Raw genomic sequence first — 17,098 nt, forward strand, 5'->3', positions numbered from 1 at the left:
TATAATGTCAGGTTCGCATCTTCTCTCTTTATTCCAGAGCAATTGATGTTTTCTATTTATTATCTTTGTACTGATTATGAAATTGGCATGATACATTTACCTGACATAATAAATTGTTACATTTGATTTATTCCGACTGACTCTGAAATTGTTTTCCCAAGTAGATTAAACAGATTTGTATGTTACCGCAAAGGTTGTTGCCAGTGAGAAGTAGTTTTGTTGACATTTTCTCTTTGGTGGTTCTCTTGAGTGTAATAAGTATTGTCTTTCATGTGTGTCTAGGTCAGGGGTTTTCAAACTTTTTGTGTGTGTGGACCACTATTTGTAATCAAGAATTTTCGCGGACCACCTCATAATACACATAATAAAATATGTCTACACAGAGTCCTACCTGAATTAATCTGCACCTCTAAATAGGCTTACTAGCTCTAAAACTATCATTGGTCATCACATCAGTACAACAGGCTTGTTAAAAGAAAGTTTAGGCTACTGCACACAATGGCTGCCACATATTTAATTTATTTATTTACTCAAGCGCCCGAGGGCATAATCAGGTTCATTTGAACAACAGGCTTATTTCCATAGCAATGGAGTATGAAATCTATACAGTACACTGGAATATAGTCAACATTTCAAAACCTTTGGCGATTTTAGGGGATTATTAATCTTCAGAGTTTTAGTTTTACAAGTCCTCAAAAAGTACCTATAGGCTTGAGTTTGTCCACTTAACAGCACATCTGGAAAACATTTCAGAAACGCGAGATCAAGAAACTAACTGGAAATTAAAATAATAACAGGCCTTATTCATTCCATTTATAAACATTTCGTTACTGCCTATGCCTAACTGCGTTCACACCGGACGCGAATAGCGCGTCAAATTCAAAAAGGGATCATATGTCAAATTCGCGCCTACCGCGTCTAGTGATACGCTTGACCACTTTGTATCAATTCGCGCGTCGAGAGCGAAATTGACGCGCGTAAAAACAAAAGTTTGAAGCGAAATTTCGTCCGGTGTGAACGCACCATTAAAGGCTATGCGTGTGATGTGATAATGAGAACATATTTGCCTCTGCCCTTTTCTCTTCAGAGAACCTGTTGCTATCCACCGAACCAATGTTGTGGTTCTAACGGCACTGAACTTGAATGTCACGGCCGAACACCACTAGGCTATTTTAGTAATCACACAATAACTTGACAATTTAATTAAAATGTTATATCAATATAGGCCTACATATTCTTTTTACTTTTTTTTTTTTTATGGGAATTTTCTGGTAAAATTAAGGTAAAAAAATATTATTTTATATTTTATTTTGCCTTTCCACGGACCACCTGCAGTACCCTCACGGACCACTAGTGGTCCGCGGACCACAGTTTGGGAATGGCTGGTCTAGGTCATGGGCTGATAATCATCCCTTTTAAGGTGGAGACAGAAGCTGCTTTTACATGGACCCTAATAATCTGATTGTGTCACATTCACCGTCTGTCATCGTCCTGTCTGCACTACAGTTCCCAGAATCCTCCTTGTTTCCACACCTGAACTCACTCCCTTCATTACCCGCCTGTTCGTCATCATCATCATCTGCATCACCTGTCTTGTGTTCATCTGTCTGTGTATTTAAGTTCCTTCTGTTCACTCATCACTTGTCGGTCAATGTTTAATGTTAGGTTATCCTTGTTCTGAGCGCACGCTCCCTTTTGTTTGTATTTGTTTAATATTGAGAATTAAAACCTTGGAATTCATCATCTTCGTGTTCGTCTCCTACTTCATCCACCCAGAAGCCTGACAGATTGACCGACCAAACCAAACATGGAGCAAGGGAGTTTGTCTCTGGAAGAATATGTTGAAATATATCTTGACTACTTCCAAGATGTAAGTAAAGATCCACATATTCTGAAGATGACGTTTTGGAGTGGATTGAGTAATCCACTGGATCAGATGCTCTTGTGGGGCGACTTTCATCTCCCCTTCATGGAATTCATTGATCGCACTCTGTGGGTGTGTGGCTCTTCTCTCACAGTGGGAGTTGTGGACGATCCACTCATCCAGCCTGACCCCCTTGTCCAGCCCGATCTCCCTTCTCCACCACTTCACATCAGGCCTGCCACCAGATCGCTTTATCACAGACTGCTATCCAGCTTGGCAGATCTTCCGCTGATGTCAGTGCGATCTGCCAAGATGGCAGCTCCTCCAGAGTTTCGTCCCAACAGTCCAGCCGAGCCTGCACTTCACGCCAGTCCAGCCGAGCCTGCACTTCACGCCAGATCTGCCGAAGCCAAGGCAGTATGCATCATGCCCGCTGCGCCTGTGACAGACAGCGTCATGCCCGCAGAGCTTTTGTTTTCTTTTATTCCGCCGAGCTTGAAGCTCCCTTCGCCGCTGGTTCCGTCCAGCTCAAAGCTCTCTTCACCGCTGGTCCCACCCAGCTCAGAGCCCTCTTCGCCGCTGGTCCTGCCCAGCTCAGAGCCCTCTTCGCCGCTGGTTCCGCCCAGCTCAGAGCCCTCTTCGCCGCTGGTCCTGCCCAGCTCAGAGCCTTCTTCGCCGCTGGTTCCGTCCAGCTCAGAGCCCTCTTCGCCGCTGGTCCTGCCCAGCTCAGAGCCTTCTTCGCCGCTGGTCCTGCCCAGCTCAGAGCCTTCTTCACCGCTGGTTCCGCCCAGCACAAAGCCCTCATCGCTGGATCTGCCCAGCACAAAGCCCTCATCACTGGATCTGCCCAGCACCGAGCCCTCGTCGCTGGATCTGCCCAGCACCGAGCCCTCGTCGCTGGATCTGCCCAGCACCGAGCCCTCGTCGCTGGATCTGCCCAGCACCGAGCCCTCGTCGCTGGATCTGCCCAGCACCGAGCCCTCGTCGCTGGATCTGCCCAGCACCGAGCCCTCGTCGCTGGATCTGCCCAGCACCGAGCCCTCGTCGCTGGATCTGCCCAGCACCGAGCCCTCGTCGCTGCCCAGCACCGAGCCCTCTCTGGTACCCGGGACTTTTCCCAAGTATTTTTTTGGGGGGGGCCATAGGGCTCCGTCCTGGCCACTCGAGGGGCCATGGCCACCTGAGGGGTCCTCACCACCATGGCCACCTGAAGGGTCTTCACCGCCGTGGCCACCTGAAGGGTCTTCTCCGCCATGCCACCTGAAGGGTCTTCACCGCCGTGGCCACCTGAAGGGTCTTCTCCGCCTTGGCCACCCGAAGGGTCCGGACCGCCATGGCCACCCGAAGGGTCCTCACTGCCGTGGTCGCCTGAGGGGACATCACCGCCCTGGCCACCCGAAGGGTCCTCTCCGCCGTGGCCACCCGAAGGGTCCTCACCGCCGTGGCCGCCCGAGGGGTCGTCTCCGTCCTGGCCACGCCCACAGCCTGCTCCACCGTGACCACACCCACAGTCTGCTCCGCCCTGGAGGCTTCCTGCCTTGTCTCCCTTGCCTTGTCTTCCCCGTCAGCCTCCAGGGCGCCCACCCTCCCACCCCTTTGGTCTTTCTACGGCGCGAGGACGCGCCTACCGGGAGGGGGGAGTAATGTCACATTCACCGTCTGTCATCGTCCTGTCTGCACTACAGTTCCCAGAATCCTCCTTGTTTCCACACCTGAACTCACTCCCTTCATTACCCGCCTGTTCGTCATCATCATCATCTGCATCACCTGTCTTGTGTTCATCTGTCTGTGTATTTAAGTTCCTTCTGTTCACTCATCACTTGTCGGTCAATGTTTAATGTTAGGTTATCCTTGTTCTGAGCGCACGCTCCCTTTTGTTTGTATTTGTTTAATATTGAGAATTAAAACCTTGGAATTCATCATCTTCGTGTTCGTCTACTACTTCATCCACCCAGAAGCCTGACAGATTGTATTTAAAGTTCAAATCTTTCACTGTGGTGCACTTGCATTTCTCTCTAAAAGCCCAAACTTAACGTCCTTCGGATGAGACGTTAAACCGAGGTCCTGACTCTCTGTGGTCATTAAAAATCCCAGAATGTCCTTCGAAAAAGAGTATGGGTGTAACCCCGGCATCCTGGCCAAATTTGCCATCATGGCCTCCTAATCATCCCCATATACTGATTGGCTTCATCACCCTGTCTCCTCTCCACCAATAAGCTGGTGTGTGGTGGGCGTTCTGGCGCAGTATGGCTGCCGTCGCATCATCCAGGTGGATGCTGCACATTGGTGGGGGTTGAGGAGATTCCCCCTTCCATGTAAAGTACCCAGAAAAGCACTATATAAATATAACAAATTATTATTATTATTATTATTATTATTACATGTTTGATATTAAACAGTGTTATTAAAAACACATTAAAAAGCGCATTTCATTGTGCGCGCTCAGAGTCGGAGCTCAACACGGATAAGCAAATGGCTTCGGATACGAGCCTAAACACGTATACACAAAAATGTAAATATGTATTTTTGGAGAGTATTCAAGTAAACACAAGGGGTTATGTCTTAAGTAAACGTTCACAGCTGAGAAAGAAAACACATGTGTAACAGTATATTGGATCCGTACATTAGTTCTTAATTTGACAGCAGCCTAATATACCTGCTGCAGTCTGTCATTAATGATAATCAAACAACAAATGACAAAGGAAAATCAATCACTGATCTTGACTGAATAACTTAATTAGCTTTAATAAGGCTTCATCTATATTTAATGTGTACAATGAGACTATGCAGTGTTATTTTACTTTTTTTGAATATTAATTTTTTTGTTGTTGTATGCTATTACTTAACAGAATATCATCATTAGTACATCTTCCTGAAATACTTAAAACACTATTTCATTTGTATTTTTGTTCCATTATATTTAGTTGTCTGTTCTGTTTGTAATTAGCTTCTTTGTTATTTTTGAATTGCTGAATGTTTACTTGTCTAATGTAATTGTTTTGTGAAATTTCACTGATATTTAAAATTACTCATATCATGTAATAAGCCTTTGATCATATCGCCCACCGATAATCATGTTAAATAATCGTGATTTCAATATTGACCAAAAATAATCGTGTGAAAATCCTGCCTAATCCAAAAGACAGGAGCATAGTCAGTGGCTGCGAATGAAATCATAAAAACGCGGCCTTTGGAAGTTGCATTCCAAGGTGGGAAGGAATCAAGCCACGTCCAATTCCAATATTAGCTTCACTTTGTGTGTCCTGAGATACTGTCAGGATTTACCAGACTCACGAAATTAAAAAAAGGTGTAAAGTGTTTCAGATAATTTGTTGAACAGTATGTGCAGAAACAGAAACATGCAAGTAAACTTGAAGTAAAACCATTTAATGAGGGTTGGAAAAGAGTGGAGACACCCGGTCCAACCGCAATGCCGTGGGACCTCACTTTGGGACTCTGCAACACAGTGGGACTCCTCATGGAGGGGCTCAACACATTAAGAACATGTTCCATGTTCCATTGCAACTTCACCACCATCGAAGTAATAAACCATGAAGACTTTCCTTTAAGACAGCATCTGGATGCTGGTTCAACGACTAAGGCATTGCAAGTATCCCACATTTAACTAAGGTTTAACAGAGGTTTAGTCTAAGCGGCAGATCCCTTGATAACAGGGTGCTTTAAATTAAGATTAATTAAATTAAATTAATGTTCATGATTAAGTTGAATAAAACTTTTGTGAACATTCACCTTTGTAATGATTCTGTGGTCACTGCTTGCAAAACAAAGTCCCTTTGACAATGCGATCACAGCTACATCCTATGAGTAGTAACTGTACCCCGTAAGAAAGATATTTTTCTGTTGCCACGAAAATAACTTTTCTGAGAGTTGATAACCACCTTGGCAGGAGCTGTAGCATTGCTGCCACCTCGAGAGGAGTAGGAGAAGGCAGTTGCCATCACAGGAAGAACAGCCAATGGTGGAAGTACCTCTGTGACCACCGAACTCGGGACCACCAGACTCGGGACCACCTGACTCGTGACCACCAGGACAACTGGACTTGGGATCACTAGACTAGGGATTACTGGACTGGAGAGCTCTGGGATCACTGGACTGGGGAGCTTTGGGACCACCTGACTGGGGAGGGAGCTATGGGACCACCAGTAACATTTTCATAGACGCACGAACCGACATCCGCCAACTTGGATGCCAGCCCCAAATGCCTCCCTCTCTGTGCTGGAGTCAATTTGGTGTCCAAACTGGAGGATGAAGAGAACTCTAGGCTGAGCTCTGGGACTGTAACAGACTCTGGGATGAGCTCCGGGGCTGAAACGGACTCTGGAGACTCAGGGGCAGGCGTGAGGAGTGATTTCACGGAGTTGGATCCACTTAGGAGGGAATGGAGGATATACTGATCCAGTGTGCAGTTGTTTGTCTCCTAGGACATCTGTGGAAACAAAGGCTCATCCAAGCCCTCATGGAAAAGAGCCATTAATGTCACATCATTAAAATACACAGCTGTAGAAAGTTCTCAGAATTCTAATGCATTCTCCTCTATCGGGTGGCCATTTTGGGAAAGGGAGAACAACAGGTCGGCTGGGCGGTTTGGAGTCATACCGGTTCCTGCAAAGTACTTGTTGTAAGAGTTCTGGCCTTCAGTCAGTATTTACCATGCTCAAGAGACAAGGAGTGGTATAACTCAGTTTCAGGTCATTAATTTTTAATTTATTGAACAGTATGTGCAGGAACAGGTGAAACAGGCAAGTAAATTTGAAGAAGAACAGTTCAATGTAATATTCAGATAAATAACTTGGGATTTATTATCTTACTAGGTCCCGAGCAGCATGCACAGACACAGGATTACAGATCCACACAGGGGATCGCAGGACAATATATAGGCTACACAGGAGATAAATCCACAAGGTACTGTTAGTTTGCGGGTAAGGAAGTCTGAGTGCTTGATGAGGCCAGAAATAAGGCTACGTTCAGACTGTCAGTCCAAATCAGATTTTTGTGCATATCGTTTGAAATCCGATTAGATGATAAGATGATAAGTGTGATCGGCCAAAAATCACACACATTTTTTACAAATCAGTTTTGAGCTACATTCATATTTGGTTTGAAATACTATTAAAATCGCATTTCTGGAAATCCGTTTCAGTCTGACCGTTCTGAACGGATTTCGCGTGGTTAATGTAACTTTCTCACGTTACGTAAAATGCAAATGTCAGATGTTGTTATAGGAAACATGCTGAAAGTCACTGCAGAAACAAGGTTGTGTTGTTTTAAAGTGCAGGACGAGCAGAAAATGACAATATAACAGAGACATTTTTTGAAACCGGTGGCGATGACAGCACGGAATAAAGCCACTCATACTAGCCTCCTACGGTTCTGCCGCTGCCTCAGAAGACAGTAGTCCAGCGCGGCAGCAACACATTGCCATGTTGTAAATCAGACAACATCTGTATTGCAAACCCCTCCATGTTGCGGTTGTTGTTGCCGTATGCCTACCTACAAAACTTCATTGCCATAGAAACCAATTCAGATAATCCGGAAAATGAAAGAGCGTCATGGACACACAAATAAGATTTGAACTGTTGCGATACACAGTGTGGACATCAATAATTTTAGATAAGATTCCAATCGGACACACAAATAATCTGATTTTGACTAACAGTGTGAACGTAGCGTCACACTGGAAGCGTTTGCGTCATGCAGAGGCTCCAAGGCTACATATAAGCGAGCATTTCTTTATAAAGACAACTATAAATTTGTTTTTAGAAGTTGGTCATTTGGGGGAGGTGTACAACATTTGCATGTAAATTATAAACAACAAACACAGCCAAAAAAACATTTCCGATCATGTTGTTTTAGTCATACTTCGATATGTTTACGAGACAGCAAACTCTGCGGATAAAAAAAAAAAAAAAAAAAAGCACACTCGGGTTTGATTTGGTATAGTGCTAGCCTATATACCTGTCTGTGTATTACATAAACTAAAAGAAAGTTTATATATCATATTTTCTGTATAGTTTTTTTTTTATATAATACACCATACTAATATAATATTTTTGAGTCTTCATTTTCTTTTCTAAAATACTCATTTCTGACATACCTATACTATAAGACTGAGTGAGTGTGTGTACCTTTAGGAGGGGAGCTGATTAGTGTCTTGGTGAGGACCAGGTGCAGGTAATTAGTAACCATGGCAACAGAACACTTGGGAAAGTACAGGGGAACTGTAATGGATACCTTCATCTGATCGATTTCTGAACTGCAGCATAGATGTATCCTTCTCTGCCTTAAATCCCACAATCCTGTGCGTTCCATTCTGTGACAGTTGAACTAAAAAATAATGTCTGAAAGTCGCAGTTGGTGGTCAGTTTGTGTGTAAATCTATGTTGTCTACTTCTTGTCATTTCTAGCGAGAAATTAGAATTGTAGTAATCAAATATTTGCTTAGTTATCACCAAAGCTCTCCCTATACTGTTGTAGATCCCCAAACCATTATGATGCCAGTTTTGTGAGGTACCTTCCTGCACAAATGCTGAATGCGAAAAGGAATAGGCATGGTGTAAATAACTCTGCACACAGACCCTTAGTGAGTTTGCACTGAACTGCAAGGCTAAGACTAACAATATAATGGGACCCACACAAAATAAGTATTTTAATATCAATTCTAAGTTATTGTTCGTAATTACAATATCAAGGGTCATGTAAATATTCAGTGGGTCTTTTAATAGCTAAATCAACAAGCATCAAGTGAGTGTCTGGACATGACATGTGAAAGAAATGTAATCAGTAGGACTATTAAGGGGACATTGGACTTGCATAATGATGGACTTGCATGATGGTAAAAATGACCTGATGTTACTTGAGGCCAGGGTAAATGGTAAAGGGGGGTAAAGTGATTTTAGTTCATCTACCACTCTAGCAAAAACATGTGCTTGGAAAACACTTTCTTTTCTTTAGACACATACAGGAATATACTCATGTTGGTGTTTCATTTTCTTATACATTGTTTTTAAAAGGCAAAAGAATGCTTTAGGATTTTATGTACATTGCTGAACAAACTTCAGCTTATACAACCAATAGATATACACACTGTGAACATGATCAGGGAAATTAATTAGCTTTCCTAAATTAAAAGTTTAGTTATGATTTGGATGGAATGACACAATGATAATTTGTAATCAGTTTATTAAAACTGATGCTTCTAAAGCAGGAAACACAATATTTATTGTCTGTCAAAATTACAGAAATCACTGAAATATTATCACTTAATGTTCCAGTTAATGAACATTTTTGATAAAGGCAACATATGTTACATAATACATATATTACTACAAAGAAATATTTTATTATTGAAATATTTTAAAATTTACTTTTAATGTTTGATGGTTGAAGGGTGAGTAGAATAATATCATCTCATTGTACCCAGTTTTTGAAAATGCATATTATTGCATTCACAGAGCAAACTTTTCATGGGACAGAGGACAAGTCCTTCTGCATAAAAGCTTTTTGTCTAGCAATGTTGGTTTCAAACACCTTTTTGCCACATTTAAACATCTCTTTATGATTTTTTTTGTATCAGTCATTGAGTAAATTAGAGTAAATCTAAAGGCCACGCAACTTAAGGCAATGCTGAACTATATCAGTGACCTGAAAAGTTTAACTGAAAATTTGTTCTTACGTCACATCGATTTCTCATACTCACACATAAACACAAATACAAACTTTTATCATTTGTTTCTGTTGTACATGTTGTATTTTTATACAAATCAATAACTAAAAATGTTCAAGTTCACAACAATGGCTCATATTTAAAACTTTTCAAAATAAATAAAACAGTACAATATACCCCATAAATTTGCAATGAAGGAGGGGCCCGAGCCAGATCTAATGAATCTCATAGAGACTTTGGGCTGGGCTCATTTGACTTGGGCCAGTACTTAATCACATAGCAATCACCCAGCAACTCTAGAAACAGCACAGCAATATGCTAACAACCACTGAAGACACATTAGCAACTGGATAGTAACACTATTGCAAGCACCCAGAACAAGTTTGCATGGGCATGCACCACTGACATTTTCTTTGTAGATTTTCCTGAAATTCTAGTTGTATATTACTTTTTCCATTTTTGAGCTTTTACTAAATATATTTCCACAATAGACTTACTTGCTTAAAATATTGCTAAAACCTTTCATAAATTAAAAACATTAAAAAAAAGTTTGCTGTGTCAACATTCCCCATACACCACTTAAAGGCATTAATCATAAATGGTATATTTTTTCCTGCATGGGCAATAATGATGTTTGTATTCAATAAATGTCATGTTTCTATAAAAAAAAAAAAACTATATATATATATATATATATGTATATATATATATATATATGTATGTATATATATATATATATATATATATATATATATATATATATATATATATATATATATATATACGTATATATACATATATATATATACATATACATATATATATATATATATATATATATATATACGTATATATACATATATATATATACATATACATATATATATATACATATACATATATATATACATATATATATATATATATATATATATATATATATAGTTTTTTTTTTATAGAAACATGACATTTATATATATTAGTACAGTTAGATAAATGTTCAATATTTACTGCCAATTAGTAGTCGTACATTTTTAGTAGCCAATTTCCATCATGCATTCAATACTAATTGGCTTTGAGTAATAAATTACATTTGTCATTCCATGCAAAAGTCGGATGTTATTGAAGAAATTAAATCTGCTATGCTTTAAGGTCTTTACCGCATTCAAAGCCATTTCCTTAATGTTTCAAAACTTGCTTGGCATCCTATTTGCACGTTCCTGCAAATGTTGCCAAATGCCAACCGTGACGACTGCCCTGCAGCTCAGTCTTGTCCGAGCCAAACAGTCTACAGAAATATGTACTATATATATATATATATATATATATATACTTGCTCTCTTGGTCATTTCTCCTACAGGACGTGTTATATATGCCTGTGCGATGTAAGTGGCTCAAAAGGAATTCAGAGGGTGGGGTCAATCCTTGTTCAATTATGGTAAATAATCCTATAGAAAAATATAAGGAAAAAAATATGTTTAAAAATCAAATGCTATTCTGAATGTTGTCGATGTCAGTAATGGTTACAACCCTGCCTGAAACTAAATTAAAAGTCACTTTTTTTCTTTATATGAGACAAAAAGTGGAGAAATATATGAGACATTCTCAGTGTATGGTAGTGGCAAGATGTTTGTAAGGGACTGTAGTGGGAATGACCAGTACATAGTTGTGTATAAAGTATATTCAGGCCTACATTGCAATGCCCTCAGAGTGAATGAACTGTATGAAAGTACTGTCAGTAACGTGCCAAAACATATTAGAGAAGTATGCAGTAAGGCAGCTTGGCTTCATAGACTATTTAACATTTAAAACACATTAAGATGAGAGGTTGACAACTTCACACCTGCTGTGTTTTAAACTGTTTTGGAATAGCTCTCATTGTGTAAATAGTCTGAGTTCAGCAGCTCATAAAGGCTTCTCTACAGCAATAATTGATAGCCACAAACAGCCAACAACTATCAAGCTTCTCATCACTCACAGCCCTAAATACCTTCAGGGGATATAGTGTTTAGCTCAGAAATAAACAGATAAAGCAGAACATGATTTACACACAGCATTTATTGTGTTTTGAGTTCTAAAAAAAATACATTTTACAAATTAAAGAAAAGTGCATTCAATGTTTTAACACGTTAAATGTCAAAACTCATATAAATTATGAGTTGATACATATAAATTATTTTGCTTTGTTACCATTTCGAGCTTTTTAAATCAAAGTTAACATTTTAAATGATCCACAAACTGAATAATTCAGCTGCATAAGGTTGCAATAGAAAGAACAATCTTTTCAATCTACATTTTCATTAAGCCATAAATGTTTGATTACTTTGTTTATCATGTTTGAAGTAAAAATGTTTAATACTTTTTTTTTTTATCAAGACAGACATCAAGACATCCGTTTGCTTATATTGGTCGTGTTCCATACAAGGTCCTGAATTATGATACTTGGCTGCAGTGACCCCATTCAAACGACTCCTGTCCTGACACGTGAAAAGCATCTAAACCGGACACCCACATTCCTCTATCTGGTTTCCGCTGTCAAAGCTACATTTATTTCTGACCATGCCAACTGCTAACATGGACCATAAGGAGTTCGAACAAACAGCTGCAAGCTTAGATCAGCATCAGCACCAACTAATTACCTGGCATAATTTAATTAACTGCAGTCTTGAGCTTTGTATATTTGTATATTAAATAATTTATTTCAAATAAATGATTAATAGTAACACATGTTATGACAAATTAGGTCTGATGCCTTCATAAATTCCCTTTCTTGATAACCAACCTAAAGGTAACATATAGTTTAATTTAATGGTAGCTTTTTTTGTGTGTGTGTGTTGAATTAATCAGAATCATATGTTGCTGAATTGCTTAAGAGTAAACCTCTCTAATGGAGGACTTTAAATATTACTCTTCTTTTCATAGTTTATTTACTGCTGCAGTGTAAATTAATTACTTATTATGACTCATGGGTCATATGATTTTTTTATATAACAAGGGTGCATGAATTCCTCACAAATGTCTATATTTTAGAATGCTATCATTTAAATTTTTCACTTTAACATGAAAATGTTTAAGAAAATTTAATGTAGACTAAACAAAAACCAGTCATACTGTTGACTGATACATTTAGACCACATTTTAGAATAACAGTAAAGACTAAAAAAAAGACTATTATGCAGTATATTAAGATCACAAAACTAGATTCTTTAAAGTAATGGGTCCGTTATGTGTGCTTTTTCTTCACTCTTGTCCAAATTAACTACCGGTATTTAATTATTTCTTAAATTAATTTTATATTTGTAATAAGTCTAAATTTCAAGCACTGAAGTATACATCTTTAGATCAAAGGGTCAGATTATTTCAAACATGCAGTGTATCAGAACTTTTGGCTGTTACTGTCTTTTTCTCGAGGCAAAGTATTTTTTGATTAAATGCAATACATTTGAATATGTATTCTCTCGTTATTTCATCTGACTCCATTAATGAAAAGGTTTTAATGATATCTGTGCATCATTAAATGTTTGACTATTCTTTTTAACTCTTTGATGAAAATAATGTCAAAGTCAGTTGGAATAATCAAATGTAACAATTTATTATGTCAGGTAAATGTATCATGCCAATTTCATAATCAATTTCAGAGAATCGATACAAAACATCAAATGCTCTGGAATAAAGAGAAGAGATGCGAACCCAACATTAAGAAATACGTGGTGCTAAGAGTTTTGGTCACTCTTAGCATCATGGGCCAACTTGAGTTACAAAAAGGCGCAGAGCCCTTTGCTGCATTCCATAGACAGAACCTCTTTCACATGGAAACATGTGCTAACAATGGAAATTTGCATTCAGAGGTTACACCTTTTGGGGGTATGAGACCATTTGCCAGAAGACAACCTTCCTTTGTGTGCCAGTTATCTCTAAACTCTTAAAAACCTTATTACCTTTTGTTTTACTTATTTGGAAATGAGACATTTGTACCAGTCGCACAGACATTTCAAATGATACCAAAAATGTATAATACTCGATGATAATTATTCCCATTAAACCATATGTATTTTGGGGTAATTTTCATGTGGTCTCAGCGTGAGAGAGGGGGAGTGGGGAAGACGGGGAGAGATGTATTCTGAGGTGAGACTTTGCGTCTCAAATGGTGAGTTCAAATGGTAATTTCCAGCAAGATCCTGTCTTCTCAGGGTCTGGTCGCTCCTCAACCAGACTGTCCGGAATTTTCTAATTTCTCAATTCTTACAAGCTCAGAAATAAACAGATAAAGCAGAACATGATTTACACACAGCATATATTGTGTTTTGAGTTCTAAAAAATACATTTTACAAATTAAAGAAAAGTGCATTAAATGTTTTAACACGTGAAATGTCAAAACTCATTGATCTATCCTCATTTAGACTTGATAAATATAAACCATTTTGCTTTATGATTTCTAACTTTTTTAATCAAAGTTAATATTTTAAATTATCCACAAACTGAATAATTCAGCTGCATAAGGTTGCAATAGAAAGAACAATCTTTTCAATCTACATTTTCTTTAAGCCATAAATGTTTGATTATTTTGTTTATCATGTATGAAGGAAAAATGTTTAATACTTTTTTATCAAGACAGTCATCTTGTTCCATACAAGGTCCTGAATTATGACACTTGGCTGCAGTGACCCCATTCAAAAGACTCCTGTCCTGACACCCTGGACACCCACATTCCTCTATCTGGTTTCCGCTGTCAAAGCTACATTTATTTCTGATCATGCCAACTGCTAACATGGACCATAAGGAGTTCGAACAAACAGCTGCAAGCTTAGATCAGCATCAGCACCAACTAATTACCTGGCATAATTTAGTTAACTGCAGTCTTGAGCTTTGTATATGTGTATATTAAATATTTTATTTCAAATAAATTATTAATAGCAACACGTTATGACAAATTAGGTCTGAGGTCTTCATAAATTCACTTTCTTGATAACCAACCTAAAGGTAACAGTTTAATTTAATGGTAGCTTTTTGTGTGTGTGTGTGTTGAATTAATCAGAATCATATGTTGCTGAATTGCTTAAGAGTAAACCTCTCTAATGGAGGACTTTAAAGATTACTCTTCTTTTCATAGTTTCTTTACTGCTGTGTAAATGAATTACTTATGACTCATGGGTCATATGATTTTTTTAAATAACAAGGGTGTATGAATTCCTAACAAATGTATGTCTATATTTTAGACTATTATTCTATATTTTGAATGCAATTTTGATTTCATACATCCTGTTGACTGATACATTTAGACCACATTTTAGAATAATAGTAAAGACAAAAAAAAAAAAAAAAAATATAGAAGGCTATTATGCAGTGTATTAAAATCACAAAACTAGATTCTTTAAAGTAATGGGTCAGTTATGAGTGTTTTTTCTTCATTCTTGTCCAAATTAACTATTTAATTATTACTTAAATTAATTTTATATTTGTAATAATTCTAAATTTCAAGCACTGAAGTAAAGGGTCAGATTATTACAAACATGCAGTGTATCAGAACTTTTGGCTGGAACTGTAAAAGAGACTCGAAAATATACACATTATTTATTTAGAAATCTTAGCGTGCTCCCTCGTGTGGTCAGAGATGGGCATAAATACATGGAAATGTATTTAAAATACAAATACAAAATACTGTGGGGAATTTTTTTTTTTAAATACAAATACAAAATACTGTGTGAAATTTTTTTATTTAAATACAAATACATATTTTGTATTTTGAAAATACACAAAATACATGTGAAATTAGCCATCCAGTGCAGGTATAGGTCACAGTGAATGAAGAAACCACATAGGCCTGACTTTTCATTCCTAACCTCATCTCTGCCCTTTCTTTCTTTCTTTCTTTCTGGCAATTAAAAATAAACTTATGCAAAATAGCAGCCATTTATATAGGCTACTTATTTCTGGTTACAATGTACTTGTGGTAAACACTATTAAAAAATTCATGCTGTATGTAAAACTGTGGGAACCTTTCCTGCTATCTAGCAAAGAATATGGATTGGTTGGTATGACCAAAATCTAAATTTTACGTCACAGTAACAATATCATGGTTTCACAATTCTCAATATCAGTTTTGATTCCACAGCATAAACTGAATTTCAAACTCTCTCTTTTTTTTTCTTTTTTTTTTTTTTTTTTTTTTGTGCAGGTAGTCGAATGCTTTTTAAGTAATTTTATGTTTATTTTATGTAAAGTTTATTTGTTTCTATAAGTTTATTAAAAATAGAAAGTGTATCTACAATTTAAAATTAGAATTTAGATTCATTTGACACTGTTTACCCCTTTTTGATTATTATTTTTTTTGTACAATAAAAATAAAGCTGAAGATTTTTGTGGTGTATCATTTATCAGTGCTTCTTTCTCCAATCCAACGTTCCAATAATTCCTGCCCACTAAAAGCTGCACGGATAAATTTGCTTACCCCACAAATAGGCCCATCTATGTAAACGATTTAGAAAAAGTTCCATCAATTCAAACTTTAAATCATCGCTATGATATGTAGTGTCATATCATCCAGCCCTAACATGCAGTAATGCTTTAAACACATTTGACAAGCTACTTGAACAAAAATCAACAACCAGTCAAGACTAATTGGCTTACGCTATTTTCCCACTTGTCTGAGCTCTTTTATTCTTTCATGTTAACTGAAGTGAATAATGCACTATTTTAACTTTAATCAACAAGTAGAATTGATCATGACATTCTCACCTTATAAAAATCGCTGATCCAATGCTGAGCTAATGTCTGAACTAGTTGATGAACAAAATCAGTACCCTGATAAAGAGGTTGACTGGCAAAAAAGTATTTTATGTATTTTGAAAATACAAAAATACTCATCTTAAATGTATTTAAATACAAATTACATTTGATTTTTTCCAAAGGCTTTAAAATACAAAATAGTATTTTAAATACATGTATCTGAAATACTGCCCATCCCTGCGTGTGGTCAACTAGTGTAACTGGATGGCAAATGTTACTCTCTAGCAACCATTTCTAATGGGAAGACAGACAAAGTAGTATTCTGCCAAGGGGTGTAATGGGAGCTTAAATAGCAACATTCTCGATACAAATATCAGGAGGTTGTTTGTCTCGGAAACATTACTACACTGAATTGTAATACTTTAAATCCTATAATAATTCCTACACAATGTAGGCCCTATATACAACCAGTAAGAACTGAGACAAGACATATTAATGGAAGTCCACTCCAGTAAGTAGAGTTGGATAAATATTAAAAATTGACTTCCAATTAGTACAAATATATATTTTCTATAACTTTTCATAGTAGATTGTGTAAGCTTGCGCTCGATCGGCCCAAAGTCAGGCATCCGACTAGCGTGGAAGGTCTTTACGTGTTACTGTCTTTTCTCGTGGCAAAGTATTTTTTGATTAAATGCAATACATTTGAATATGTATTCTCTCATTATTTCATCTGACTCCATAAATGAAAAGGTTTTAATGATATCTGTGCATCATTAAATGTAAGCAAATGTTTGACTATTCTTTTTAACTCTTTAATGAAA

Source organism: Squalius cephalus (assembly GCF_949319135.1).
Source record: "Squalius cephalus genome assembly, chromosome: 5".
NCBI classification, from domain to species: Eukaryota; Metazoa; Chordata; class Actinopteri; order Cypriniformes; family Leuciscidae; genus Squalius; species Squalius cephalus.